The sequence below is a fragment of the Sciurus vulgaris genome (genome assembly GCF_902686455.1).
Source record: "Sciurus vulgaris genome assembly, chromosome: 16".
Lineage (NCBI taxonomy): Eukaryota > Metazoa > Chordata > Mammalia > Rodentia > Sciuridae > Sciurus > Sciurus vulgaris.
The window spans coordinates 45,495,014-45,513,959 of record NC_136477.1 but is presented as its reverse complement, the minus strand read 5'-3'; positions in this window follow the sequence as shown (position 1 = coordinate 45,513,959).

Genomic DNA, 18,946 nt, shown 5'->3' with positions numbered 1-18,946 from the left:
AAATTTCTACTTCCCTGTGTGAGGACCTGCACTTCCCCTAATGATTGACTTTGGAACATTGACCTTCTTCACAAGAGAACTAACCAAAGCCTATAGCCTATACCATCACAGAAAAATCATTATCTGTAGCCTTATATTTTGCCTTTGCTAGGTCTGCTCAGGAGCAGATACTAAAGACTCTCAGTCTGCAGGCTTAAGTCAACACTATCCCTGAACCAAACTGAATCAAGCTTAGTGATATTTTTGGAAGATCATACTCACTAATGGATAGGACTTGGACTGAGTCTTATTGACATCAACCTATTACAATCTTTACCTGCCAATCTGGACTCCCTGAATACAAGCATGGGCCCAAATCTGGCTTTTTGTATACTGGGATTTGGCTTTGGAGTACTCTTTTTGAAGTACCAATAATGGAGTCTGGAGCTGGCTTGTTCCCTACAGCCTAGCTGTGGATGACCTCCCTCTTCACCTCTTCATTGCTTGCCGAAGATAGAAATCCTACAATGCCACATTATTGAACATGCCCGGACAGTTACTGTTCTCCACATCTTGGTCAAAATTATTTCATTAGACCTCTTAGTAAGGTACTTGAATTTCTTCCTCATTAACAAGCAGAGACCCCAGGACTATACCCAGAATATGAATTAATCTCTATCCATATCAGAAAATAACTGGAAATATTTGAAGTTTCCCAGTTTGACAGATGGAAGCTTCAAGGTACCAATGTAAAGATGGAAGGATGGTATTGTACACCAAGTTGGTGAATATTGGGCATGTTAATTATGCATGTTATACCTTTAATTGGGAGAAACAAAAAGTGTGTGAGACACTGGCGTTGATGGTAGGGAACTGGAACAACCTGGAGATATTGGGCCAGAGAGTGAAGGAAAATAGAGCTTCCTTGAAAAGAAGTACAAACCAATATTTAAATTGGTCATCTTTCTTCTGTTTCTAATTGAGGACTGGAAATTCAGGGTTGGGCAGGGTTCCAAAGAGAAACATAGAGAACTGTGTTTGCGGTAAGAGACAAACCTGACTGGGAAGCAGGAGTTGATTACATTTTCTATGCATTTTGGATAGACTCACTGTGAGACCTTTGTCAATGTCTTCTGCAACTATTTTTGTGACTCTTAGGAGATAAGTTAAGATATATATATTTGACTCAACCATAAAGAACATAATATATATATCACACACACACATATATACATACATATATATACATATATATATATATATATATATATATATATATATATAACATAAGCACTACATTAAAAGATAAATAGGAAATGGGCATGTATTTCCTAATCATAGTTGTGACTTTTCAAAACGTCTATTTACTTGGACATACCTTTCTTTTTAATGAAGAACATTCCTTAAAAAGGCAGAGAAAAACCTCTCACATTAAAGCTGTGCTTTATCATCCCATAAAAGGCTTTAAATGCATGGTCTGTCCAGATCCATGAGAGAAACAACCTCTGTGTGTGACTTAGTAAGGTGGTCACCCTTACACAGTTGTGGGATTTGATGATCCAGGAAACTGAAGTTCTAACTATAGAGTTGAGCCTGCAGTTAGTTACAGGTTAACCAGACCAGCAGTGAGGAGGGAAAGATGGATGTGGACAAGAGAAAGGACAATCAGAAATCTATGGAAATAAACTGGAACCTGTGTCTATCTTACCAGTTCCATCCTTGGCTCTGCTATGGGTGAACTGCAGGGGATCCTGATGCTTTCTGCCATGGAGCTACACTGCACTGGGCCAGGACTCAGGGAAGCTGATGGAAGATGTTGGTGGCAGCTGGGAGAGCTTGTGAATCAGGTGCTGCCCCTGGCAGATCAGTGACAATGGACACGAGTTGCCAGTGTCCAGTATACAATCTGCTGACTTTCCAATTTCACACAAAATGTCTCTTGTGGCCAATGCTAGCTTGGAGTTATAGAGGGAGGAGAGTGTTGGTAAATTATAACTAAATCATAACTTTACAAAGTCAATAAGGTATCAAGATACTACAGAGCAGTTTCCTGTGGGGCTTGGAACAATCTACATCATTGATTCTCTTCCTTATCACTTGTTCATCCATTGTCAATTTTTCTTTCATAGTTCTTACAAAAAAAAAAAAAAAAAAACTAGGAATGGAACTACCATATGACCTAACTATCCATTCTTTTTTTTTTCTTCTGTTATTTTTTCCCTTCCCCCCACCCCTCCCACCCCTCTTTTCCCTCTATACAGTGCTTCCTTCCTCCATACTTGCCCCTCTCCCTAACCCTAACTCTAACCCTAACACTAGCCCTTCCCTCCCCCCCATTATGTGTCATCATCCACTTATTAGCGATATCATTCGTCCTTTGGCTTTTTGAGATTGGCTTATCTCACTTAGCATGATATACTCCAATTTCATCCATTTGCCTGCAAATGCCATAATTTTATCATTCTTTATGGTTGAGTAATATTCCATTGTATATATATATATATATATATATATATATATATATATATATACCACAGTTTCTTTATCCACTCATCAATTGAAGGGCATCTAGGTTGGTTCCACAGTCTGGCTATTGTGAATTGAGCAGCTATGAACATTGATGTGGCTGTATCTCTGTAGTATGCTGATTTTAAGTCCTTTGGGTATAGGCCAAGGAGTGGGATAGCTGGGTCAAATGGAGGGTCCATTCCAAGTTTTCTAAGGAATCTCCACACTGCTTTCCAGAGTGGCTGCACTAATTTGCATCCCCACCAGCAATGGATGAGTGTACCTTTCTCCCCACATCCTCGCCAACACCTGTTGTTGCTCGTATTCTTGATAATCGCCATTCTAATTGGGGTGAGATGGAATCTTAGGGTGGTTTTGATTTGCATTTCTCTTATTACTAGAGATGTTGAACATTTTTCCATATGTTTGTTGATTGCTTGTAGATCTTCTTCTGTGAAGTGTCTATTCATTTCCTTAGCCCATTTGTCGACTGGATTATTTGAATTCTTGGAGTAGAGTTTTTTGAGTTCTTTATAGATTCTGGAGATTAGTGCTCTATCTGAAGTATGATTGGCAAAGATATTCTCCCACACTGTAGGCTCTTTCTTCGCATTGCTGATAGTTTCCTTTGCTGAGAGAAAGCTTTTTAGTTTGAATCTATCCCAGTTATTGATTCTTGCTTTTATTTCTTGTGCTATGGGAGTCCTGTTAAGGAAGTCTGGTCCTAAGCTGACATGTTGAAGATCTGGACCTACTTTTTCTTCTATAATCTGCAGGGTCTCTGGTCTGATTCCGAGGTCCTTAATCCATTTTGAGTTTAGTTTCGTGCATGGTGAGAAATATGGGTTTAGTTTCATTCTTTTGCATATGGATTTCCAATTCTCCCAGCACCATTTGTTGAAGAGGCTATCTTTTCTCCATTGCATATTTTTGGCCCCTTTGTCTAGTATGAGAAAATTGTATTTATTTGGGTTTGTGTCCGTGTCCTTTCTATTTTGGTACCAATACCATGCCGTTTTTGTTACTATTGCTTTGTAGTAGAGTTGAAGATCTGGTATTGCAATACCCCCTGTTTCACTCTTCCTGCTAAGGATTGCTTTAGCTATTCTGAGTTTCTTATTTTTCCAGATGAATTTCATAATTGCTTGCTCTATTTCTGTAAGGTACGTCATTGGGATTTTTATTGGAATTGCATTGAATTTGTATAGTACTTTTGGTAGTATGGCCATTTTGACAATATTAATTCTTCCTATCCGAGAACATGGAAGATCTTTCCATCTTCTAAGGTGTTCTTTAATTTCTTTCTTTAGTGTTGTATAGTTCTCATTGTAGAGGTCTTTCACCTCTTTTGTGAGATTGATTCCCCAGTATTTTATTTTTTTCGAGGCTATTGTGAATGGGCTAGTTTTCCTAATTTCTCTTTCTGAAGATTCATCACTTATGTATAAAAATGCGTTGGATTTATGGGCATTGATCTTGTAACCTGCTACTTTACTGAATTCACTTATGAGTTCTAAGAGTTTTCTGGTGGAATTTCCAGGTTCCTCTAAATATATAATCATGTCATCAGCGAACAGGGATAGTTTGAGTTCTTCTTTTCCAATTCGTATCCCTTTAATTTCTTTGGTTTGTCTAATTGCTCTGGCTAGAGTCTTAAGAACGATGTCGAATAGAAGTGGTGAAAGAGGGCATCTCTGCCTTGTTCCAGTTTTTAGGGGGAATGCTTTCAGTTTTTCACCATTTAGAATGATATTAGCCATGGGCTTAGCATAAATGGCCTTTACAATGTTAAGGAATGTTCCCACTATCCCTATTTTTTCTAGTGTTTTGAGCATGAAGGGGTGCTGTATTTTATCAAACGCTTTTTCTGCATCTATTGAAATAATCATGTGATTCTTGACTTTAAGTCTATTGATATGGTGAATGACATTTATTGATTTCCTGATGTTGAACCAGCCTTGCATCCCTGAACTATCCATTCTTTAGTGTTTAATTAAAAGAATTAAAATTAGCATACTATAGTGATCCAGTCACATCAAGGTTCATAGCAGCACAATTCACAATGGCTAAGCTATGGAAGCAACTCAGATACCTGTCAGTAGATGAATGGATTAAAAAAATGTGGTATAGAGGAGTTTGACTCAACCATAAAGAAGAATGAAATTATGACATTTACAGGTAAATGGACGGGAATGGGGACTATCATGTTAAGTGATATAAAAGAGAATCAGAAAATCAAGGATCAAATATTTTCTCTTATACATGAAAATTAGAGCAAAGCAGGGTGGGGAAAGTGGGGTAGATTAGATATCATAAAGACATAAAGGGAAGATCAGTGGAGTAGAAGGAGATTGAGAGGGAGGGTGGAGAGATGGGACAGGGGAGGAAACGAGGAATGAGTGTAACAAAGTCATACGTAAAATCTACCACAGGGAATTCCACCTTTATGTACATGTCTAAGGCACCCATCAAAAGTAAATAAATAAATGAGTCAAAGGAAGATCAGTAGAGTATAGGAAGGAGAATAGGGGGAGGGAGGAGGGCAGGGAAAGTGGAGAGTAATGGGGACTGAAATGGAGTAAATCAAATTCCATGCATGAATGATTTTTGTCAAAATGAACCCAACTGCTATGTATAACTACAAAAAAATTACTTTTAATATGTAATAATAACTGATAAACATTTACAAAGTGTTTGCTGCAAAACATCTTCTCTTCCAACTATTTTGAAATAAACTATGCCTTATTGTAAACTTTATTCACCCCACTAAGCCATAGAACACCAGAACTTTATTCCTCCTATCTAACTGCAGAAACTTACCTTTTGACCAATTTCTCCCATCCTCTACCCTGATACTCTCTTCAGTTTCTGGTAACCATCATTCTCTGCTCCCAAATTCCATGAGATGAAGTTTGTGGATTACACATATGAATGAGAGCATATAGTGCTTGTCTTTCTTTGCCTGACTTATTCACTAAACATAATGTCCTCAAGGTCCACAAATATTGTTACAAACAAAAAAAGGACCTCATCCTTTTTTATGACAGCATAGTATAATACATACACATGTAAAGAAACCTTGATACATGTACATGTATATATATATATAATATATATATATATACACACACACACACATACACACACATTCATTCATTCATCCATTGATGAACATTTAGTTTGATTCTACATCCTGGCTATTGTGACTATTGCTACAATAAACATTGGAGTGCAGGAATCTATTTTACACATTGCACTTTTAATTTATTTATGATTATTTAACTAATATCCCCACAATGCTGTTTGCTGTACAGCAAGGGTCAGCGACTTTCTTTATGCAGGATCAAATAATAAATATTTTAGACTCTCAAAACTACTCAACCCTCCCATAAACAAAAGCTGCCATAACAAGATGTAAAAGAATGAGTGCAGCTGTGTTTTAATAAGACTTTATTAAAAAATAAGTGGTGGGCAATGACTGATCTAGGACATCAGATGTTGTTTATGTTGCTTTCTGTTATATCCTGTCTTTGGCACTTGTTTTATTCACAGTGGGTATAAAAAAGTAGTTGTTGACTGACTGAATGAATTCTAGTCATTGCTGTACAGGTGGACTTTGGACATTCTGACTTTCCCATATTTTTTCAAACCATATATTCTCCTGGGAATACCTTCTCCCCAATCCAAAAATTGCATTTCACTTGTCCGTACTTCTGTTTTCCACTTTTGCTGTAAAACCATAATCACCCAAGATCCCAGTATTGTTAGGTTCCAAACTCTAACAGAAGTCAATTTATGTACCAGTAACTTGATGAAATAATATCTAATCAACATTCAACAAGGTATTTTCCCTAAAGTTTAGCACTTTGAGTCAAGCTCTCCTGGGTCCTGCTTGGTTCTGGGAGGCAAGGGAGGGAAAAATTAGTGAAAACCAAGTCTGGGCAATAAGTTGATAAATTTTCCTGCTGCGTATGAGTCAATAAGAATGCCCTGCACTGCTACAGGGCATGAGATTTGAGGAAACTACTTTTTAAAAAATTTTTGCTTATTATCTTACATTTGGTTTAGGATAATGCCACTGAGTTACTTTGGTTCCACTACCCCCAAACGTTTTATTACAGAATTTTTCAAACATAAAATTTAGAAAAATCCAATGGACACCCAAACACCTATTATTATGATTCAACCATTGTTAACACTGTATTTGCTTTATCTTCTCCCTATATTTTTTTTCTGATCCATTTGGAAGTGAGTTACAGACATCAGGCATTCTATCTTAAATAATTCATGTACATTTCCTAAAAGAAAGGACGTTATCCTATGTGAGTGTAATACCATTAGCAGTACTTCCCTACTATCATCTAATATCCAGGCCATATTCAAATACCCCACTGATCCCTCAAACTGTCTTTTATAGTTGTATTTTGTTTTATAAAAACAGGATCCTGTTCACTTGATTATTAAGCAAGTCTGACTTTTAAAAGAATAGAAATTCTTGTATACAGTCAATAAAAAGTCTGGAATAGAGAATAGCAGGTGCAAAAATAAAGAGGTCTTTTGGAGAAATAGAAAAATAATGCAATGGAGAAAAGATAGCCTCTTCAACAAATGGTGCTGGGAAAACTGGAAAACTATATGCAACAGAATGAAATTAAACCCCTATCTCTCACCCTGCACAAAACTCAACTCACAATGGATCAAGGACCTCGGAATCAGACCAGAGACCCTGCATCTTATAGAAGAAAAAGTAGGTCCAAACCTTCAACTTGTTGGCTTAGGATCAGGCTTCCTTAACAGGACTCCCATAGCACAAGAAATAAAAGCAAAGATCAACAACTGGGATAGATTCAAACTATAAAGCTTTCTCTCAGCAAAGGAAATTATCAGTAATGTGAAGAGAGAGCCTACAGAGTGGGAGAATATCTTTACCACTCATACTTCAGATAGAGCGCTAATTTCCAGAATCTATGAAGAACTCAAAAAACTCTACACCAAGAATACAAATAATCCAATCAACAAATGGGCTAAGGAAATGAACAGACACTTCACAGAAGAAGATGTACAAGCAATCAACAGATATATGAAAAAATGTTCAACGTCTCTAGTAATAAGAGAAATGCAAATCAAAACTACCCTAAGATTTCATCTCACCCCAATTAGAATGGAGATTATCAAGAACATAAGCAACAATAGGTGTTGGCGAGGATGTGGGGAAAAAGGTACACTCATACATTGCTGGTGGGGTTGCAAATGAGTGCAGCCACTCTGGAAAGCAGTATGGAGATTCCTCAGAAAGCTTGGAATGGAACCACCATTTGACCCAGCTATCCCACTCCTTGGCCTACACCCAAAGGACTTAAAATCAGCATACTACAGAGATACAGCCACATCAATGTTCATAGCTGCTCAATTCACCATAGCCAGATTGTGGAACCAACCTAGATGCCCTTCAGTTGATGAATGGATAAAGAAACTGTGGCATATATATACAATGGAATATTACTCTGCCATGAAGAATGATAAAATTATGGCATTTGCAGGCAAATGGATGAAATTGGGGAATATCATGCTAAGTGAGATAAGTCAATCTCAAAAACCTAAAGGACGAATGATCTTGCTGATAAGCGGATGAGGACATATAATGGGGGGTAGGAGGGGTTAGCGTTAGGGTTAGGGTTAGTTTTAGGGTTAGGGATAAGGAGGGTGGTAAGAATGGAGGAAGGAAGGACTGTATAGAGGGAAAAGAGGGGTGGGAGGGGTGGGGGGAGGGAAAAAAACAACAGAATGAATCAAACAACATTGCCCTATGTAAATTTATGATTTTTAATTAAAAAAATAAAATAAAATACAACCAACCCCCTGAAAAAAAAAAAAAAAGAAAAAGAATATTCTATGACCCTATAGCCAACAGAAATGGTGGGAAATGATTTGGAATGATAATGTAGAACTTTAATGAACGATCTTGACTATTAGGCAAGGGAGCTTTTACTGCGTCCTTCTATTGAGGTCAGTCCCCAAAATTTGACAATGTCAAGACTGAATACCAGATTGTAGGAAACGACTCACTACCCTATTTACCCTTTTCTCTGTAGCATCTTCTAGTGTCATATTTTCAACAATTTTTTAAACTTTCTTTCTTTCTTGAGATGGAGTCTTCCTATGTCCACACCGGGCTCAAACTTGTATCCTTCTGCCTCACTCCCAGGTAGCTGGGATTACAGGTATCCATCTAACTTGATTATCAGATTTTTAAAGCAGCCCTCTCCAATATTGGTTCATAGCTGGCAATGTCCAAGTTTTGTTCATGGGGTAGGGAGTTTAGTTTATTATCAAAGGGACAGCTGAGCATAGTCTTCCATAGACAGAAATATATCCTCAGAGATCATCCTAATATTCCTAGGCAACTGATGACCTCAGGGGAACTTGACCCCTTTCTCTGCCCTCTGGAAAGCTGTGACGGGGGACTTCATCACAGGCCCTCTAGGGCCAGAGCACATGTGTGCTAGTCATGTATGAGGGTGGTCATTTGCCTTTGATGTGTGAGTGGAAGTTCTTCATGTTGGTTACAATGAGATTACCATTGATGTGAAAACCACATGCAATTCAGCATTTTCCTCCTTTATGGTTGGAGACTCAAAGGCTAGCAGAGGTTAAATTGCTTCTCTGGGAGTACAGTATAAGATGGTGGTGAATGATCACCCCTCAATGGGCAAGGCTATTTGGCAGTCACAGAGTTCCTTATTCATACAGAGTGTCTCTCTGGTGGGATTACCTGAACTCACGTGGTATCAGATATGCAGGGAACTGGTAGCTGCTTTATTTCTCTATAACTGCTTTGACCTTTCCTATGGTCTCCCAGCACCGTGGATAGCTGTGACAATGTCCACACACTAATTTCAGTTCCAGTCATCTCTTTTCAGTTTAATTTCTTGAAGATATTCAGAGTATAACTTCTAATCATACTTCTCTCTTGGGTAAAGCTTAGCCATGCGGATTTCCTTCTCTTCCTCTTTCAAAGATATTTTGGAGGTTTGGGGTGAGGGCAGAGTGAAGGGATCCTTGTATTCATCCTATTTGAGAGGAAGCTTCTTTAAAGAATTCTTTCCAGGCAGTGCCTGGAAGCAAGCTCTCAGGGGACTTCTAGAGTGCTGGTAATGGAAAAGTCCTACATCTTGATCTAGTTAGTTGCTTACTGGTGCATTCATCATGTGAAAATTCATCAAGTTTCACGTATCAGTTATGTACTTTTATGTAGGCATGTCTTTTTTAAAAAAAATCTACCTTTTTTTTTTTTTCCTGGTTACTCCTTCATTAGATGATAAAGACATGAGGAGCAACCAATTTTTAAATTCTTTTGGGCTACAACGGTATCTTTGGTTTTAACTAACAGTTGATTGAGATACAATTCACACAGCATAAACTTCATTGTTGAGGTGTAAAATTTGGTACTTCTTATTATATTCATAGAATTATATAGTGGGAATAATAATTGTTATTCCCACTCTATAATTTCATAACACTTTCATCATCCTCCAAAGAAACACCATACCTATTACCAGTCACTCCCCCATTCCCTCCTCCCTCAAGCCCTGGTAATCACTAATCTACTTTCTGGTGTTTATGGATTTTTCTATTCTTGTAAATTGAACCATAAAATATGTGATCATTTGTGATAGGTGTCTTTCACTTAGGTTATTGTTTTCAAGGTTCACCCATATTGTATCATGTATCACTGTTTCATTCCTTTTTATTGCCAAATGATTTTCTGTTCTATGGCTACATCACATTTTATTTATTCATTTTTCAGTTGGGGGACAGTTGGTTGCTTCAACATTTGAGCTATTATGAGTAATGCTGCTACAAACATTCATGTACCGTTCTTTAAGTGGACATTTGTTTTCATATCTATTTATACTTAACAAAATAGAAATCTCAAGACTTGGCTATTATAAGATAGTCTTCCAATTTACCTCTTAGGTCAAAGAGGAACTCAAAATGGTAATTATAGAATATTCAGAAACATACGACTATGTGAACATTATATTATGACACATAAGGTTGCATCATACCTGCACTCAGAGGAAAATGTATAGGCTTAGATGTTATTGCATTGAAAAGAATAAAAATAAATGAATTAAGCATTCACCTCAAGAAGCCCAGAAAGAACAAGAGCAACAATAACAAATTGGAGAAACCAGTAGCAGAATGGAAAGGGAGCCAGGTAAGCAATGGTGCAAATTTTGGCAAAGTCAGAGGAATGGTAAAAAAAAAGTCAGCCTGACCCTACACTACAGGGAAATGCCATGGTCTTACTTCCCCAAATAGTTCCAACTTGAGGACTTGAGGTGAGAGATTGTGTTTTCTTTCATGTTCCACGCAACTTATTTCCCTATCACCCATTGCCTAAGGGCCATTCCTGTGACCCTTTTAGCTCTGGGTGGCAGATGGATAAAGCTGCCCCAGTAGATTGAAGGCCCATTTCCAAAGCATAGTTTCAGGTGTAGGCACGGGAGGCAAAAGCACACTTGAAGGTGGGGGTGGACTGATAGGAAACTGATCCAAGAGATATGGGCAGAGCATTGACGATGTCCACCACACAGTGTCTTCTGCCACTCCTGGTCTCTGCAGAATTTCCCCTTGTCTGCATGGTCCCCTCTTACCATGTAGGCCAAGAGAAAGCACAGAATTATACAAGACACTGAGGGGTAGCAGCTTGTATAACTTAGAATCCTATCTTTCTGGTTTGGTTGGGATGGAGGGTCTTCCGCATGTGACGCTGCATTGTATAACCTGTGTACTTACATGAATACCTCTTCACTTGGCCTTACCATGACTCACATTGGCATTCCAATTTGCTACCACACTGTCCATGTGTCATGGCTTGGGCAGTCCACCACATGGTCTCTACTATTGGACCTTGTCCCTTGCCATTGTGGGTCCCAGAAAGCCCTCAAGCTCTCATCTCAGGTACCTTTACTCTGTCCCCTTGACGGTATGGGAGAACTTTTGCGCTCTCTCCATATATATTTGTTTTTTGTCTCTCACCCTGGCTACTCAGTTTTTATTTGACTTTATTGTGTTTGTCCCTCAAGTTTGAGCCAGGAGAGCCTGTGAGGCACTGTCCCTTCCTGTAGTGGGAACCTGTTTTCTGATCTTTACCCTCAACTCTCAAACTTGCCCTGAGAGGAGCTCATCTCCTTCCTCTTGTTTCTCTTCTCCCTAAATTCCTTCTTATGAGAAGCAGGAACTGTTGGGCATTTCCCTTACTATACATCAAGTCCTCTTTGCCTAGGGCATCCTTCCCCCTGTCCTTGGCCAAAGATGGGTGGATATTAACTTTCACTGTTGACATGCTCTGTGATTGAGTCTGTTTTTCTCTGGATAAATTGAAAGGGAGGATAAAGGAATTTAGAAATCCCTTTTCCTTTGACAAAATCCAGCTTTTAAGTCTTGCTGCATATTTAAAAATCCTATTTTCCAAGTCAGAGGCCAAATTATAGCTTTCTCTCTTTGCATTCCTATTTAACAATCCTAATTCCCCCCAAGGCAGATGGATGCCTCAGGCTGCCTAGAGAGAGCTGTCTCTAGAAGAAAGTGTAGAGAAAAACACATTAATGTTATTATTAGAGCAGTAAAATTCTGGCCCAACATTCTGATTTACAGCTTTCAGGTTGGTATCAGGTTTTAGATTTCACTAAATTCTAACTGGTTAGGAGAAAAAGTGTTTGAGGCCAATATCTGCTCCTATTAAGCATCAATAGATGTGTGATCTGCCTCCTCAATAGTCTGCTTAGGGTGTGGCACACAAGATTATAAAAAAATCAAGCAATGACAAAAATTATCATTTCTTGCAGTAGACCATTATTGTTTTCACAGTAAACTGTCATTTTAAGAAATGGTGAACTTCCCAGTTAGCAGACTCCTATATGGTCACCAACCCAAATAGCCTTTTACTGATTTTTTTCCCTCTTGCCTCAGGCTTTAATATGGCTCAGAATGCTGCCATTACTGATCCAGTCTTCATTTAAAATTTTGCCATCTTGTTCTTCATGGATATTTTTGCAAAAATTTTAAGTTTTTAGAGTAATGCATCTAGGTCTTACAAATCTTGATTACTGAGCTCTTTGGTACCTCTTAAATTTTCAGCAGGAAAATTGCCTACTTTGCTTCATTCTAGACCCCAAATTCTTATCCTCAAGATTCAGCCCTAGTCAGCCTTCTATTATGTCACTAAGTTAATTCAGTATTTTATTCAGATTCATATATGACTTTTTCCTTGCTATTCTCATGTAATCCTTACCACTAGAATCATCTCTGTACACATTGACTTATTCTTGCTACCTCCTTCCATTGTAAGCCACTTCATTGGAATTCTGTTTTGATTTGACTTGGTACCCTTTTAATGTTGGTCAAAGCTCCTTGTACAATAAAGATGTATTTAAAGGATGAAGAACACTGTCTCATAAGGAATGAAATGTAAAAATACATTTTTAGGAAGATTTACACTAAAATGGTTGCAGTTTCTTTTTGTAAAGCAAAGATACCTGGATAACTTGGAGACTGCCTTGGAAATTTACTTAGATCAAATACCTTATACTTGTATGATATAGAATAAGTGAATTATACACTTCACTAAATTTCTGTTCTCTTAGCATACTGTGATGGATGGTAGACAGAAAAGTGGTAGAAAAGTATATAGGAGAAAAAAGGTGGAGATAAAGAGGGTTAAAAACAGAAATAAATGTTTGCTTTTGATAATGTACAAAAAGAATAATCCACACTTAGAGACCTGAGAGTTGATTGTACAATTCATCTTTAAGCAATTTGATGTAATATTGCCACAGGACATGACACAGTAATTTATTTCTAAAATGTTAGATTCTGTTAGTATTTTCCAGATCAAACTTTTGTTTTCTTCTTGACATAATTGATTACTGCTTTCATTGGGATTTATTTTAAAGTAATTCTGTACTGAAAAACTGCAACTGAAGTAGAAGCTACATATTTCTCTAGTAAGGCAGTTGTGTCTAGATCAGCACAGCAAAATTCTTTATTTTGCTATTGGTTTCTCTCTTTATTGCTCTATTCATTGTAGAGAGAACTCCAGGTCACACATCATTCTTTTGAATGAAGATTACTTGAATGCACCAATTGAAAACATCCCACAATCAGCAGCAGTGATTTAGAACATGAAACAGGAATTTGAGAATGCTGTGAATGATTATGTGTTTTTAGGATGCTTTCCTTCTGCTATCTAGTAGAGTCCTTGGTCAAGTTTTTCTACATATATGAGTTATCAGTTGCTGTATAACAACCCCATTCTAATTTTAATAACTTAAAACAACAATCATCTATTATTTCTTATAAGTTTATGGATTGACAGAGAGGTTCTTCTGACATGGAACAGGTTTTACTGACCTTGGTTTGGTTTATTCATGGGCATGAGTCTGCTGGCGGCTGATTGGACTAGCAGCAACCAAGATGGGAGCTTGTATTCACTCCACACAAATGTCTGCTCATTCTCTAGCAGGCACACTTGGGTTCTTTATCAAAGCTCCAAGACAAAGAGAACAGAAACATGCAAACTTTCTTCAGGCTCATGCAAGGAACCCTCACTCTGTTTACCTTAGATGCATTCTATTGGCCAAAGCAAGACATAGACCTTCTCAGAATCCCTGGGATGCAAAGTCACATTGCATGATGCATGATGACAGGGAAGAGAATAATTGGAATTATTCTGCAATATGATGCATGATGCTCTTTTAATTTTCTATATAATTTGTTCTCCAAATTATTTGAGACATTTATGAAAAGATGCAATCTTTTAATAAATTGTAGATTTTTTTTACATAATGAATAAAAACTTCAAGTTAGGTGTAGTTGGCAGAATTCTAAGTTGGGCTCCAAGATTTCTTCCCTTTGTTGTACATGATATAATTCCCTCCCTTTGAGTATGAGAAGAATCTGTGAATATAATGGGATACTTACTCTTTGATTTGTTTGTGTTATATGGCAAAAGTGATAGAATAGTGATAGGATTAGCACATTATATTAACTTTGGTTCTGTCTTTGAAGACTGGATAGACTCTCCTTCTGACTTTGAAGAAGTGGCCTTCACATTTTGAGGTGCCAGTGGCAAGGAGCCCTGGGAGTCTCCATGGAACTGAGAGACACCCCTTGTGGCAGCCAGCAAGGAAGTGGAATCCTCAGCTTTACAACTGCACAGAACTGAATTCTATCAACAACTGCTTGATCTTGAGCTCCAAAGACTCCAGAAATGCAGTCCAGCTGACACCTACATTGCAGATTTGTGACACCCTAGCAGAACAATCTAAGCTGTGTTTATACTCCTGACCCACAGAAATGGAGCAAATAAATATATGCTGTTTCAAGCTACTAAGCTTGTGGTAATTTGGTCTGCAACAATAGAAAATGAATATATAAGGAAGAAAGTCCAAAAAAGACTTTCTAGAAGTGGAAAATAAGAACAAAGTTTTATAGACACTATAGATAAGGGTGTTAGGCAGCTATTAAATTGAAACAAATTTAATTCTGAAATTCTTAGTGGCCAAAGTCAAAATGAAAACATGAACTTTTATTATTATTATTTTTTGCACTTATTATTGCGAGTTAGCATATGATTCCTAATTGCAGACTTAAAAGGCTCAAACATCATAATGGTAAGTATGAGTCTTGGGGTAATAGTTCCAGAAAGGTGCAGCTGAGGTGCAGGCTCAGGGCTTAGTGGTGAAGAAGATATTAAGACAAAAGGCTGATTCATTTGCTGCTGGGTTGGCAAGTCAGATGGGATTGTTTAAAAAGCCCTGGTAGTTGAGAACAAATGTGATAGGTGAGATTTCTCTAAGGGAGAAGAAGCATGCCAATCTCCGGGCATAGGAGATAGATATGCTTAGCCATGTGCATAGTGGGAGAATATCGAAGTCTGAGACACAAAGGAAGGATGAGAGAGAAAAGTGATTGAAGTGGTGAACTATAAGGTCTAACTTACATAAAGAAAGAAAGAAAATCAGGAAGGTGTTGATAGACTGAAGGGAAAAGGAGCCTTCTTAGACTTGGATCTTTTAAGGATGTTACAGTAGAGAAATAACCAATGGGAGAAATCAGTCATTGTGGTTAAAAAAAAAAAAAAAACAAGTTGTATATTTGAGTAGAAAATTTTATAGGTGGCCCAGGTATGCATTAGGATAAGATCACAGCATGATCACAGGAACAAGCTGATAAAACAGAGAAGATACAGGTCATAGGAATAAGGAGGTTAAAGAGGTGTGAGTTTGGAGTATTGGTTGATCCCACTTCAATTATATTTTGGGGCAATGCAAGATTTGGTGTGGAGTCGTAGACTGTGATCAGGTGCCAATGTTTTTATGAAAGGAAGAAATTACTAGGGCATAGGTTATCCATAAGGCCTATGAAGTTAGGGATAGCTATTTCTCATCTTAACCGTCTTATCACAATGCCTGCCACAGTGTCTTGCTGCATAGCAAAGTACCTCAAAAATTGATGGCTTAAAACAATGAACATTCATCAGCACAGTTTCTGATGGTTAGGTGTTGAAGGGACAATTTAGTTGGGTGTTTCTAGCTCAGGGTCTCTCATTAAGGTTGTACTCAAGACGTAGATGTTGCAGTTGTCAACTGCAGTCCTGACAGGTGGGAGGTTCTATTTCCAATACAGCTTGACTGGACAGTTGGTGTTAGTTGTTGGCAGGAGGCCTTAGTTCTTTGCTACATGGCTATGTATTAAACTAATGGACATAAGAAGGAAAATAAGTTTGCTCTGTAAGAACAGGAGTTCCATTTCCAGGTGTCTATGAAACAACCTAAGGGATTTCTAAGAGTAGTTAGATATATGAATCTGGTGAAAAAGTCCAGAGAAAAAGATAGAATAGAGATAAAGATTTGGTGGTGTTATGGTTTAGATATGAAGTCACCCCTGAAAGCTCATATGTGAGACAACATAAGACTCTTCAGAGGAGAAATGATCAGATTATGAGAGATGTAACCTCATCTCAACTCTTGATGGAGTTAGCAACTATGGTGGTTTGGAGGTCTGAATTACCTCCAGGGACACTATCAGCTAGGTGTCTTGAAACCTGAACTGGGGTGAGGAGTTATTTGTGTATGAGAAAATACCTGGAGAAATTAAGGCCAAAAGCCAAATCCAGGGGGCAAGAAACAATAGAGACCAGGATCCAGAATCATGAGTTTGTTCTATAGACATAGTATCACTGTGTGAACAGACCAGGAACCAGAAATAAGAACCATGATTGGCATTTACCAAGTGCTCACTGTGTGCCACTTACTGTGCTAAGCTGCCCTGGAGATCTCATTTAATGTTCACAGGAAATTGTCTTGGTCTATTTCTGCCACCATAAAAAATACTTAAGACTGGGTAATTTATAAACAACAAAAATTAATTCCTCACAGTTCTGGAGGCTGGTGAGTTCAAGATCAGACTCACCTTAGTCTGGTGAGGGTTTGGCTTCTGCTTCCAAGATGGTGATGCTGCATCCTCTGGAGAGGACAAATGATATCATCTTTCTCATCCCACTGCAGACCACTCAGAAGAATTGGCAAGGAGGGCAGTTTCAGAGAGTATAGTCAATTTGGAAAGGAGTGGGGGTATGATGGGAATGTTAGGTAGACAAAACAAGAAGAAAAATGAGGGCCACATTTCCACACCATCAGCCTGAGAGTTGTTACCAGCATGGTGAGGCCTTGACACAAGAAGCAGAGAGGTTAATGAGGCCTGGTGGCAGTCTGCTGAGAGGCAGCCAGTGGGATCAAGCTTCTTTCTCTTTTAGGGACTGGTTTAGCCCTGGGGTCATGGTTTAGGGCATTCACAATCACACTGTCTTATTTCTTGTCATGTCATGATCCTTTTACTCGAGTGATCAACATCCAGTTGATGACCTGCTTTAGGCCCTGTGGGTTGGGTTGGGTAGAGCAGAGATTCTCTAAGTGAGGTCCCTGGGCCCTTATGGGTCTCTGAGGCTCTTGCAGGAGTTTCACGGGTTCAGTTATTTCCATATAACTCTCTGGCTTCCTTTTTACTTTCCAGTGTGTTGACATGTGTAACCATGGTGCAAAAATGATGATAGGTAAAAGTACAAAACAAGGCAATGGAACCCCAAGTACTAGTACTGTTTGTGTTCTTCATGGCCATGATGCACAGGGAAAAGAAAAAAAAAAAGTCTGTTTCATTTGTGAGTCCTTGATAAAGCAATAGAAATTATAAATTAAATTTCAACCCTTGAGTACATTTAGTGTTTTGGTGACAAAACAGGAAGTACACAGAAGGTTCTGCTGCTGCATAGCAAAATACGATGGTTGTCTCAATATAAAGTATTTGTGCAATTGTTTGAACTGTGAGCTCAATTAGCCACTTTTTCAGGGAAAACCATTTTTACTTGAAAGAATGACTAATAGACAGGCTACAGTACTTGGCAGACATTTTCTCAAAAATGAAGTAAGCAAGCCTGTCACTTCAAGGAAGAGAGAACTGACAGTATTTGTTGCCAATGATAACATTTGAGCTTTCAAGTGAAAATTATAATTTTGGATGACTTGTATCCACCATGAGCTTGACAGTTTCCCAATACCAGAAACTTTTTAATGAGATCTATGGTGCTATTAATCAATATGAATTTCTTACATTATATAATGAAATACATCAATATTTAAAAGTCCCGTATATCTCAGTGATCTAAGATTTTCAAAATGACCAATTCACAACAGTACGAAATTGTGCATGGGTAAAAGACCCATACAGATTGCAAGATAAAACAATAAATTTTAATGTTAACATTAGTATTAAAAATTCATCAATATGGTTTCAGATTCCGCATTATAACTAACTCTTAAGAAACTGCCACTTGTCGAGTTTTAGTATAATATCAAAAAGAATATCCAAAATCTCCTAAAATAGCTATTAAAATACTCCACCCTTTTTCAGCTATGTATCTGTGTGAGGCTGTATTTTGTTCGTACGCATTCACCAAAACAACATAGCAAAACATACTGAATGCAGAAGTAGAGCTGAGAATCCAGCTGTCCTCTATTAAACCAGACACTAAAGAGACTTTCAAACATAAAACAATGCCTATTCTTCTCACTAATTTTTTTTTGTTTCAGAAACAGAGCAATTTTTCATGAAATGTTATTTATGTTAACATGTAATAGTTTTGTTATTTTTAATGAATTAAAAAATAAAAATGTCTCAAATTTAATTTATAATGTGGCAAATATTGATACACATTACCTACATAAAAGTTCTTGAAGGTCCTCAATTATTTTTAAGATTATAAAGGGGTCCTAAGAACAACAAGTTTGAGAATCACTGAGTTAGAATGCAGTTCAGCTGTAGTAGCCAAGAGACTTATACAGAAAAAGTGGTTCCAAAAATATGGAAATTTTCTCTTTTTTCAGGAACATTTCAG